This window comes from Crassostrea angulata, chromosome 2 (genome assembly GCF_025612915.1).
Source record: "Crassostrea angulata isolate pt1a10 chromosome 2, ASM2561291v2, whole genome shotgun sequence".
NCBI lineage: Eukaryota > Metazoa > Mollusca > Bivalvia > Ostreida > Ostreidae > Magallana > Magallana angulata.
In genome coordinates this window covers 57,850,610-57,863,979 of record NC_069112.1, presented here as the reverse complement: position 1 = coordinate 57,863,979, position 13,370 = coordinate 57,850,610, and the positions used below count along the sequence as shown (strand labels likewise).

Below are 13,370 nucleotides of genomic sequence, written 5' to 3'. Positions count from 1 at the left end.
ATGGGGATGGTGTGCCCCACTGCATACCCCCTGCTGCATGCAATGGATCCTCTCCTGATTCGTGGCATGAGGCTCCAGTGAGAGGTGCATCGGGTTGACACACAGCTTCTCATGGCAGAGATGGCTGACCTCCAGGTTTCCACCTGGAAACTGTGACCTCGTCAGACGCATCTCCACCATAAGAGCCACCCGATGCACTCTCTCAACCTTGCTCCCCTCATCTGGCCATAAAACCCTTATATACCCATAACCATTTCTCCCAACCCCCCCTTTCCATAAGACACAACCCCCCAGACCCCCAACCCTTTCACTCTTTGCTTCTAATTTGTTTCTCAATTTGTTAAAAACGTCCTCCATCATGGATTCTGTAACTAAAAATAACTACTTTCTTCTTTAAAGTCACATGACATGTCAAAAACTGGGTCTCTATAGGGAAAAGCCTACCAATTATTTTCCCATAGAACTCTATACAAACCTTAGGACCTCTCAGTACTTTACTATGACAACAGCAGCCCAATCTTTGGTATCATTTGAAACTTCATTTTAAGCACTTTCAGAAATTTCCAAAAAAAATACATGGTCCCGTGGCGTTTATAGGTCAAATTTGCACTTGTTTACAACTTACAGCGATCAGCAGTAAATGGCACCCTGCATAAAAAATTAACCCCCACTCCTACAATCTCCTCTGGCATTTCTGTATTTTCTGCAATATTCCCTCATCCCATCATTTCTTTCAAACATTTATATTTTGGCTTTAAAATGAAAATAATTACATACCTGAATTCAGCCAATCGCCTGACGCCCATCCATTTATTCCGTGTTACAATGTTCTATAACTTTTTCTCTGATGTCAACATCCGGTGCATTGGTACTCTTATTCCTATACTTATATTGTTACCTACCTCAGAATTAGTCCATTTTACAATTTTCAAAGACTTTACACCTACCTGTCTATGTGTATGAAATTTGAGCCTCGGGACTTCAGTGTCACGGATTCTGTGACCATTTCAATGATGCCATCCAACTGCCAACATCGGTGTAATATGGAGTGATGAACTTTACAAACTCTGTTCCTATATGGATGAAAAAAGTGACTGTAATGAATAAAACAGTTTTCAAATGTCTTGTTTTTGTTTTATGATGTTAATAAAATGATATAAACTCATGTTTGTGTCAATTTCTTCATAGGGGTGGATTCTACCCAGAATTTGAGAGTAGCCTCAGAAAATCAAAGAAATTTAGGAATTAATGTAAAAAATGGAGGTTTTTAATTTACCAATTAGCAAAATTTTTGATCTATATGAGGGGAAAATTATCCCTGACCCTAATGTAGCTAGTGATTCCTATCTGGACCTTCCTGCTGATTAAGCATGTTTGAGATGTATCACCACCCCCCAAATCTAATGCAGCTTCAAGAGATAGCAGGTGCCCCCATCATCTTTGTTTACAATTAACTTAGACAAGAGAAAGTCCATCATTGTTGAAAACGCATTAGAGTTCAGACACTGGAGCTTCACTCTACACAAAAATTAAGGGAGACTTTTGAAATCTAAGACTGAAAAAGGATTAATTTAGAGAAATGCCAAAATTCAAAAGGAGAAACAATTGTGGCTTTAAGGCAAGAAATGTACCCCACAATAAGGGGGTAGCAAGTGAAAAGTTGCAAAATTCCAAGGACAGTACAGGAGACTGCCTGAGGATATGGACCAAATGGTTCGAGACTGTCCGTCAGCCTCCGAACGAGAGGAAATGCTCCTCCGGCCCAACTGCTACCATCTCCTGAGGCCGAGGAGGCTTAGGGCAAAAGATCATGAAAGTTGCCTAGATGGAAATGAATCAGAGCAGTAAGTCAAATTTTCAGAAAACGAGTAAGACAGGAGATTTTTTTCCCCAATTTTCTTACATTTACCCCATTCAAATATCTGCTTTATGGTTAATTATCCAAGAAAATGACCTTAAAAGGGTGGGGTTCATGTATTTAAAAATTACATGTAATTACATGTAGGTACATGAGAAGTCAAGTGTGATACATGCAGCTAAAGGGCATTTCAGTAAATTGAGACAAAAACAAGAAGCTTAGGTTGCCTAAAACTGAAATTACATCAATTTGAAATTGTACATGTCAAGCCTGTTAGTCTAAGGGAAGTAACTCTAATTACTGCTTGCATGCTCTGCATACTGGTGACTGTTTCAAGTAAACAAATCATTGTGACTTTACCTAGGCTGGCTGATCAAAATTCACATAGACTCCTCCACCTGGGAAAAACAGCTGAGATGTGGAATGAGGTTCTCCGACTTCACCAGCAGGAGACACCTAAATGCACTGGACTTCTGTCCTGGGACTTGGCGTCGGAAGAGAGGCGGGGACTTGGAAGCAGAATGGGGCTACGCTGCACCAAGTGTACCTACTCGTCTAGGCGTTACAACCTGTATGAGGAGGTAGATACCAAATCCCCGGGTAGAAAGGCAGCTAAAATCAATTATGGTCTGCAAGTTGGGCTCAGTCAAACTCCTGTGGGTAATGATGGGATGCGGAAAATTCTTCTCTGTACTAATACTCCTCCTCCTGCTCGTAGGTCCCTACAAAAAGCTTCCAATAAAGTTTTGCCCTTGATCCAAAACATCAACGAGGCTGACATGAGTGACAGGTGTCGCCGGCTGGTAGATGTGAACACCCTGAGGGGAAATGAATCCCCACATGCCATCCCTGTACAATGCGATGGCATGTACAATAACCCCCTCTACTCGGGGGTGGGTGAGACACCCTTCCAGCCGGCGACACAAACTGTGTACTCATTTGCTGAGAATGTCACCTCAAAACACCAATAATTAAAATGGTATAAGATATGCTCAAAACATGGTCACTTACTTGATGAGGGCTCTCGTGACCATCAATGCAACCCCGGGGTCTGTGGGGCAAACCTTCCGATGCATCACACGATAGGGGATGAGTTCACGTGGGCCAGGGAGGGTATGGCGGAGCTACTCTGTGAAGATGGCCTGGAGGTAAGGGAAGTCACCACCGATCCAGACAGCTCTGCTGGTCGGGCTGCAGACTCCCTCTATAAGGATGGTCTGCTGGAAAATAAGCCATGTCACTATATTGACACTCGTCACCTGTCTGAGAGCATAAGAAAAGCAATCAAAAGAGACCAGAGACTCTTGGAGATCATGCCGAAAAGAACCAAGGCAGAAAAAACCAAACTTTTGCACAATTTTGCCCTTGATGCTGTTGACAGGTGTACAGCCGAGATAAATCAAGCGCATGCACTATATGCGGGGTGACGCAGATAAAATAAAAAACAAGCTCTCTTACACCAAACATGCAGTGGTTAAGTGTTACACAGGGGATCATGCCTTATGCAAAAAACACTCATTAGTGTGCAAAGGGAGGGTAAATAATAACTGGGTACGCAAGAGTTCTTACCTAGGTCAAAATTTTTCAATACCGTCCTCCGATGAGAATGAAACAATGCTCCATGCTTGTTTCTCAAAGCGGTTGTCTCCAGCTGTCTTGGACAAGACAATCAAAAACAGTAATTCTCAGAAGGTCGAAAGCTTCAACAGAACTCTGCGACGATCACTGCCTCGCAATGTCACCTTCACAAGAAACTTTGCTGGCCGGGCTCACAGTGCTGCTCACTCCTGTAACAACGGTCCCGGCAGCTCCCTCCGAGGTCTCTGCGCAGGGGTTGGTGCTTCCATACCCTCTGGTGGCCAAGTGGACCAGACCCTAGATAAAATACAAACAGATTATGAGTTAAATAAATCATATCAAAAGTCTTTATCTTACAAAGCAAAAAGAGTAACAAAACGAAAAAAAATGTACAAACTTTATGAGAAACATCAGGAAGAAATTAAATATAAAAAAAAACATGATGTTGACTGAATCTCGAGCCCGATCATGCAAAAAGACTCATACAGAACACAATTATTCCAAACCAGATCAATAATTCCATGATTATATTTTAAAAACATCAAATTACACTAAAATATGCATCTTGGATGGGGATGGTGTGCCCCACTGCATACCCCCTGCTGCATGCAATGGATCCTCTCCTGATTCGTGGCATGAGGCTCCAGTGAGAGGTGCATCGGGTTGACACACAGCTTCTCATGGCAGAGATGGCTGACCTCCAGGTTTCCACCTGGAAACTGTGACCTCGTCAGACGCATCTCCACCATAAGAGCCACCCGATGCACTCTCTCAACCTTGCTCCCCTCATCTGGCCATAAAACCCTTATATACCCATAACCATTTCTCCCAACCCCCCCTTTCCATAAGACACAACCCCCCAGACCCCCAACCCTTTCACTCTTTGCTTCTAATTTGTTTCTCAATTTGTTAAAAACGTCCTCCATCATGGATTCTGTAACTAAAAATAACTACTTTCTTCTTTAAAGTCACATGACATGTCAAAAACTGGGTCTCTATAGGGAAAAGCCTACCAATTATTTTCCCATAGAACTCTATACAAACCTTAGGACCTCTCAGTACTTTACTATGACAACAGCAGCCCAATCTTTGGTATCATTTGAAACTTCATTTTAAGCACTTTCAGAAATTTCCAAAAAAAATACATGGTCCCGTGGCGTTTATAGGTCAAATTTGCACTTGTTTACAACTTACAGCGATCAGCAGTAAATGGCACCCTGCATAAAAAATTAACCCCCACTCCTACAATCTCCTCTGGCATTTCTGTATTTTCTGCAATATTCCCTCATCCCATCATTTCTTTCAAACATTTATATTTTGGCTTTAAAATGAAAATAATTACATACCTGAATTCAGCCAATCGCCTGACGCCCATCCATTTATTCCGTGTTACAATGTTCTATAACTTTTTCTCTGATGTCAACATCCGGTGCATTGGTACTCTTATTCCTATACTTATATTGTTACCTACCTCAGAATTAGTCCATTTTACAATTTTCAAAGACTTTACACCTACCTGTCTATGTGTATGAAATTTGAGCCTCGGGACTTCAGTGTCACGGATTCTGTGACCATTTCAATGATGCCATCCAACTGCCAACATCGGTGTAATATGGAGTGATGAACTTTACAAACTCTGTTCCTATATGGATGAAAAAAGTGACTGTAATGAATAAAACAGTTTTCAAATGTCTTGTTTTTGTTTTATGATGTTAATAAAATGATATAAACTCATGTTTGTGTCAATTTCTTCATAGGGGTGGATTCTACCCAGAATTTGAGAGTAGCCTCAGAAAATCAAAGAAATTTAGGAATTAATGTAAAAAATGGAGGTTTTTAATTTACCAATTAGCAAAATTTTTGATCTATATGAGGGGAAAATTATCCCTGACCCTAATGTAGCTAGTGATTCCTATCTGGACCTTCCTGCTGATTAAGCATGTTTGAGATGTATCACCACCCCCCAAATCTAATGCAGCTTCAAGAGATAGCAGGTGCCCCCATCATCTTTGTTTACAATTAACTTAGACAAGAGAAAGTCCATCATTGTTGAAAACGCATTAGAGTTCAGACACTGGAGCTTCACTCTACACAAAAATTAAGGGAGACTTTTGAAATCTAAGACTGAAAAAGGATTAATTTAGAGAAATGCCAAAATTCAAAAGGAGAAACAATTGTGGCTTTAAGGCAAGAAATGTACCCCACAATAAGGGGGTAGCAAGTGAAAAGTTGCAAAATTCCCAAGGACAGTACAGGAGACTGCCTGAGGATATGGACCAAATGGTTCGAGACTGTCCGTCAGCCTCCGAACGAGAGGAAATGCTCCTCCGGCCCAACTGCTACCATCTCCTGAGGCCGAGGAGGCTTAGGGCAAAAGATCATGAAAGTTGCCTAGATGGAAATGAATCAGAGCAGTAAGTCAAATTTTCAGAAAACGAGTAAGACAGGAGATTTTTTTCCCCAATTTTCTTACATTTACCCCATTCAAATATCTGCTTTATGGTTAATTATCCAAGAAAATGACCTTAAAAGGGTGGGGTTCATGTATTTAAAAATTACATGTAATTACATGTAGGTACATGAGAAGTCAAGTGTGATACATGCAGCTAAAGGGCATTTCAGTAAATTGAGACAAAAACAAGAAGCTTAGGTTGCCTAAAACTGAAATTACATCAATTTGAAATTGTACATGTCAAGCCTGTTAGTCTAAGGGAAGTAACTCTAATTACTGCTTGCATGCTCTGCATACTGGTGACTGTTTCAAGTAAACAAATCATTGTGACTTTACCTAGGCTGGCTGATCAAAATTCACATAGACTCCTCCACCTGGGAAAAACAGCTGAGATGTGGAATGAGGTTCTCCGACTTCACCAGCAGGAGACACCTAAATGCACTGGACTTCTGTCCTGGGACTTGGCGTCGGAAGAGAGGCGGGGACTTGGAAGCAGAATGGGGCTACGCTGCACCAAGTGTACCTACTCGTCTAGGCGTTACAACCTGTATGAGGAGGTAGATACCAAATCCCCGGGTAGAAAGGCAGCTAAAATCAATTATGGTCTGCAAGTTGGGCTCAGTCAAACTCCTGTGGGTAATGATGGGATGCGGAAAATTCTTCTCTGTACTAATACTCCTCCTCCTGCTCGTAGGTCCCTACAAAAAGCTTCCAATAAAGTTTTGCCCTTGATCCAAAACATCAACGAGGCTGACATGAGTGACAGGTGTCGCCGGCTGGTAGATGTGAACACCCTGAGGGGAAATGAATCCCCACATGCCATCCCTGTACAATGCGATGGCATGTACAATAACCCCCTCTACTCGGGGGTGGGTGAGACACCCTTCCAGCCGGCGACACAAACTGTGTACTCATTTGCTGAGAATGTCACCTCAAAACACCAAATAATTAAAATGGTATAAGATATGCTCAAAACATGGTCACTTACTTGATGAGGGCTCTCGTGACCATCAATGCAACCCCGGGGTCTGTGGGGCAAACCTTCCGATGCATCACACGATAGGGGATGAGTTCACGTGGGCCAGGGAGGGTATGGCGGAGCTACTCTGTGAAGATGGCCTGGAGGTAAGGGAAGTCACCACCGATCCAGACAGCTCTGCTGGTCGGGCTGCAGACTCCCTCTATAAGGATGGTCTGCTGGAAAATAAGCCATGTCACTATATTGACACTCGTCACCTGTCTGAGAGCATAAGAAAAGCAATCAAAAGAGACCAGAGACTCTTGGAGATCATGCCGAAAAGAACCAAGGCAGAAAAAACCAAACTTTTGCACAATTTTGCCCTTGATGCTGTTGACAGGTGTACAGCCGAGATAAATCAAGCGCATGCACTATATGCGGGTGACGCAGATAAAATAAAAAACAAGCTCTCTTACACCAAACATGCAGTGGTTAAGTGTTACACAGGGGATCATGCCTTATGCAAAAAACACTCATTAGTGTGCAAAGGGAGGGTAAATAATAACTGGGTACGCAAGAGTTCTTACCTAGGTCAAAATTTTTCAATACCGTCCTCCGATGAGAATGAAACAATGCTCCATGCTTGTTTCTCAAAGCGGTTGTCTCCAGCTGTCTTGGACAAGACAATCAAAAACAGTAATTCTCAGAAGGTCGAAAGCTTCAACAGAACTCTGCGACGATCACTGCCTCGCAATGTCACCTTCACAAGAAACTTTGCTGGCCGGGCTCACAGTGCTGCTCACTCCTGTAACAACGGTCCCGGCAGCTCCCTCCGAGGTCTCTGCGCAGGGGTTGGTGCTTCCATACCCTCTGGTGGCCAAGTGGACCAGACCCTAGATAAAATACAAACAGATTATGAGTTAAATAAATCATATCAAAAGTCTTTATCTTACAAAGCAAAAAGAGTAACAAAACGAAAAAAAATGTACAAACTTTATGAGAAACATCAGGAAGAAATTAAATATAAAAAAAAACATGATGTTGACTGAATCTCGAGCCCGATCATGCAAAAAGACTCATACAGAACACAATTATTCCAAACCAGATCAATAATTCCATGATTATATTTTAAAAACATCAAATTACACTAAAATATGCATCTTGGATGGGGATGGTGTGCCCCACTGCATACCCCCTGCTGCATGCAATGGATCCTCTCCTGATTCGTGGCATGAGGCTCCAGTGAGAGGTGCATCGGGTTGACACACAGCTTCTCATGGCAGAGATGGCTGACCTCCAGGTTTCCACCTGGAAACTGTGACCTCGTCAGACGCATCTCCACCATAAGAGCCACCCGATGCACTCTCTCAACCTTGCTCCCCTCATCTGGCCATAAAACCCTTATATACCCATAACCATTTCTCCCAACCCCCCCTTTCCATAAGACACAACCCCCCAGACCCCCAACCCTTTCACTCTTTGCTTCTAATTTGTTTCTCAATTTGTTAAAAACGTCCTCCATCATGGATTCTGTAACTAAAAATAACTACTTTCTTCTTTAAAGTCACATGACATGTCAAAAACTGGGTCTCTATAGGGAAAAGCCTACCAATTATTTTCCCATAGAACTCTATACAAACCTTAGGACCTCTCAGTACTTTACTATGACAACAGCAGCCCAATCTTTGGTATCATTTGAAACTTCATTTTAAGCACTTTCAGAAATTTCCAAAAAAAATACATGGTCCCGTGGCGTTTATAGGTCAAATTTGCACTTGTTTACAACTTACAGCGATCAGCAGTAAATGGCACCCTGCATAAAAAATTAACCCCCACTCCTACAATCTCCTCTGGCATTTCTGTATTTTCTGCAATATTCCCTCATCCCATCATTTCTTTCAAACATTTATATTTTGGCTTTAAAATGAAAATAATTACATACCTGAATTCAGCCAATCGCCTGACGCCCATCCATTTATTCCGTGTTACAATGTTCTATAACTTTTTCTCTGATGTCAACATCCGGTGCATTGGTACTCTTATTCCTATACTTATATTGTTACCTACCTCAGAATTAGTCCATTTTACAATTTTCAAAGACTTTACACCTACCTGTCTATGTGTATGAAATTTGAGCCTCGGGACTTCAGTGTCACGGATTCTGTGACCATTTCAATGATGCCATCCAACTGCCAACATCGGTGTAATATGGAGTGATGAACTTTACAAACTCTGTTCCTATATGGATGAAAAAAGTGACTGTAATGAATAAAACAGTTTTCAAATGTCTTGTTTTTGTTTTATGATGTTAATAAAATGATATAAACTCATGTTTGTGTCAATTTCTTCATAGGGGTGGATTCTACCCAGAATTTGAGAGTAGCCTCAGAAAATCAAAGAAATTTAGGAATTAATGTAAAAAATGGAGGTTTTTAATTTACCAATTAGCAAAATTTTTGATCTATATGAGGGGAAAATTATCCCTGACCCTAATGTAGCTAGTGATTCCTATCTGGACCTTCCTGCTGATTAAGCATGTTTGAGATGTATCACCACCCCCCAAATCTAATGCAGCTTCAAGAGATAGCAGGTGCCCCCATCATCTTTGTTTACAATTAACTTAGACAAGAGAAAGTCCATCATTGTTGAAAACGCATTAGAGTTCAGACACTGGAGCTTCACTCTACACAAAAATTAAGGGAGACTTTTGAAATCTAAGACTGAAAAAGGATTAATTTAGAGAAATGCCAAAATTCAAAAGGAGAAACAATTGTGGCTTTAAGGCAAGAAATGTACCCCACAATAAGGGGGTAGCAAGTGAAAAGTTGCAAAATTCCCAAGGACAGTACAGGAGACTGCCTGAGGATATGGACCAAATGGTTCGAGACTGTCCGTCAGCCTCCGAACGAGAGGAAATGCTCCTCCGGCCCAACTGCTACCATCTCCTGAGGCCGAGGAGGCTTAGGGCAAAAGATCATGAAAGTTGCCTAGATGGAAATGAATCAGAGCAGTAAGTCAAATTTTCAGAAAACGAGTAAGACAGGAGATTTTTTTCCCCAATTTTCTTACATTTACCCCATTCAAATATCTGCTTTATGGTTAATTATCCAAGAAAATGACCTTAAAAGGGTGGGGTTCATGTATTTAAAAATTACATGTAATTACATGTAGGTACATGAGAAGTCAAGTGTGATACATGCAGCTAAAGGGCATTTCAGTAAATTGAGACAAAAACAAGAAGCTTAGGTTGCCTAAAACTGAAATTACATCAATTTGAAATTGTACATGTCAAGCCTGTTAGTCTAAGGGAAGTAACTCTAATTACTGCTTGCATGCTCTGCATACTGGTGACTGTTTCAAGTAAACAAATCATTGTGACTTTACCTAGGCTGGCTGATCAAAATTCACATAGACTCCTCCACCTGGGAAAAACAGCTGAGATGTGGAATGAGGTTCTCCGACTTCACCAGCAGGAGACACCTAAATGCACTGGACTTCTGTCCTGGGACTTGGCGTCGGAAGAGAGGCGGGGACTTGGAAGCAGAATGGGGCTACGCTGCACCAAGTGTACCTACTCGTCTAGGCGTTACAACCTGTATGAGGAGGTAGATACCAAATCCCCGGGTAGAAAGGCAGCTAAAATCAATTATGGTCTGCAAGTTGGGCTCAGTCAAACTCCTGTGGGTAATGATGGGATGCGGAAAATTCTTCTCTGTACTAATACTCCTCCTCCTGCTCGTAGGTCCCTACAAAAAGCTTCCAATAAAGTTTTGCCCTTGATCCAAAACATCAACGAGGCTGACATGAGTGACAGGTGTCGCCGGCTGGTAGATGTGAACACCCTGAGGGGAAATGAATCCCCACATGCCATCCCTGTACAATGCGATGGCATGTACAATAACCCCCTCTACTCGGGGGTGGGTGAGACACCCTTCCAGCCGGCGACACAAACTGTGTACTCATTTGCTGAGAATGTCACCTCAAAACACCAAATAATTAAAATGGTATAAGATATGCTCAAAACATGGTCACTTACTTGATGAGGGCTCTCGTGACCATCAATGCAACCCCGGGGTCTGTGGGGCAAACCTTCCGATGCATCACACGATAGGGGATGAGTTCACGTGGGCCAGGGAGGGTATGGCGGAGCTACTCTGTGAAGATGGCCTGGAGGTAAGGGAAGTCACCACCGATCCAGACAGCTCTGCTGGTCGGGCTGCAGACTCCCTCTATAAGGATGGTCTGCTGGAAAATAAGCCATGTCACTATATTGACACTCGTCACCTGTCTGAGAGCATAAGAAAAGCAATCAAAAGAGACCAGAGACTCTTGGAGATCATGCCGAAAAGAACCAAGGCAGAAAAAACCAAACTTTTGCACAATTTTGCCCTTGATGCTGTTGACAGGTGTACAGCCGAGATAAATCAAGCGCATGCACTATATGCGGGTGACGCAGATAAAATAAAAAACAAGCTCTCTTACACCAAACATGCAGTGGTTAAGTGTTACACAGGGGATCATGCCTTATGCAAAAAACACTCATTAGTGTGCAAAGGGAGGGTAAATAATAACTGGGTACGCAAGAGTTCTTACCTAGGTCAAAATTTTTCAATACCGTCCTCCGATGAGAATGAAACAATGCTCCATGCTTGTTTCTCAAAGCGGTTGTCTCCAGCTGTCTTGGACAAGACAATCAAAAACAGTAATTCTCAGAAGGTCGAAAGCTTCAACAGAACTCTGCGACGATCACTGCCTCGCAATGTCACCTTCACAAGAAACTTTGCTGGCCGGGCTCACAGTGCTGCTCACTCCTGTAACAACGGTCCCGGCAGCTCCCTCCGAGGTCTCTGCGCAGGGGTTGGTGCTTCCATACCCTCTGGTGGCCAAGTGGACCAGACCCTAGATAAAATACAAACAGATTATGAGTTAAATAAATCATATCAAAAGTCTTTATCTTACAAAGCAAAAAGAGTAACAAAACGAAAAAAAATGTACAAACTTTATGAGAAACATCAGGAAGAAATTAAATATAAAAAAAAACATGATGTTGACTGAATCTCGAGCCCGATCATGCAAAAAGACTCATACAGAACACAATTATTCCAAACCAGATCAATAATTCCATGATTATATTTTAAAAACATCAAATTACACTAAAATATGCATCTTGGATGGGGATGGTGTGCCCCACTGCATACCCCCTGCTGCATGCAATGGATCCTCTCCTGATTCGTGGCATGAGGCTCCAGTGAGAGGTGCATCGGGTTGACACACAGCTTCTCATGGCAGAGATGGCTGACCTCCAGGTTTCCACCTGGAAACTGTGACCTCGTCAGACGCATCTCCACCATAAGAGCCACCCGATGCACTCTCTCAACCTTGCTCCCCTCATCTGGCCATAAAACCCTTATATACCCATAACCATTTCTCCCAACCCCCCCTTTCCATAAGACACAACCCCCCAGACCCCCAACCCTTTCACTCTTTGCTTCTAATTTGTTTCTCAATTTGTTAAAAACGTCCTCCATCATGGATTCTGTAACTAAAAATAACTACTTTCTTCTTTAAAGTCACATGACATGTCAAAAACTGGGTCTCTATAGGGAAAAGCCTACCAATTATTTTCCCATAGAACTCTATACAAACCTTAGGACCTCTCAGTACTTTACTATGACAACAGCAGCCCAATCTTTGGTATCATTTGAAACTTCATTTTAAGCACTTTCAGAAATTTCCAAAAAAAATACATGGTCCCGTGGCGTTTATAGGTCAAATTTGCACTTGTTTACAACTTACAGCGATCAGCAGTAAATGGCACCCTGCATAAAAAATTAACCCCCACTCCTACAATCTCCTCTGGCATTTCTGTATTTTCTGCAATATTCCCTCATCCCATCATTTCTTTCAAACATTTATATTTTGGCTTTAAAATGAAAATAATTACATACCTGAATTCAGCCAATCGCCTGACGCCCATCCATTTATTCCGTGTTACAATGTTCTATAACTTTTTCTCTGATGTCAACATCCGGTGCATTGGTACTCTTATTCCTATACTTATATTGTTACCTACCTCAGAATTAGTCCATTTTACAATTTTCAAAGACTTTACACCTACCTGTCTATGTGTATGAAATTTGAGCCTCGGGACTTCAGTGTCACGGATTCTGTGACCATTTCAATGATGCCATCCAACTGCCAACATCGGTGTAATATGGAGTGATGAACTTTACAAACTCTGTTCCTATATGGATGAAAAAAGTGACTGTAATGAATAAAACAGTTTTCAAATGTCTTGTTTTTGTTTTATGATGTTAATAAAATGATATAAACTCATGTTTGTGTCAATTTCTTCATAGGGGTGGATTCTACCCAGAATTTGAGAGTAGCCTCAGAAAATCAAAGAAATTTAGGAATTAATGTAAAAAATGGAGGTTTTTAATTTACCAATTAGCAAAATTTTTGATCTATATGAGGGGAAAATTATCCCTGACCCTAATGTAGCTAGTGATTCCTATCTGGAC

General features: G+C 41.8%; 3 pseudogenes; all 3 read left to right on the top strand.

Annotated features, from left to right (window-relative positions):
• The first annotated feature begins 2,218 nt into the window (after window positions 1-2,218).
• LOC128173467 (uncharacterized) lies at window positions 2,219-3,285 on the top strand (annotated as a pseudogene).
• Window positions 3,286-5,584: 2,299 nt separating this feature from the next.
• On the top strand, window positions 5,585-9,260 carry LOC128174555 (uncharacterized; annotated as a pseudogene).
• Window positions 9,261-9,590: 330 nt separating this feature from the next.
• On the top strand, window positions 9,591-13,266 carry LOC128174554 (uncharacterized; annotated as a pseudogene).
• The last annotated feature ends 104 nt before the right edge of the window (window positions 13,267-13,370 follow it).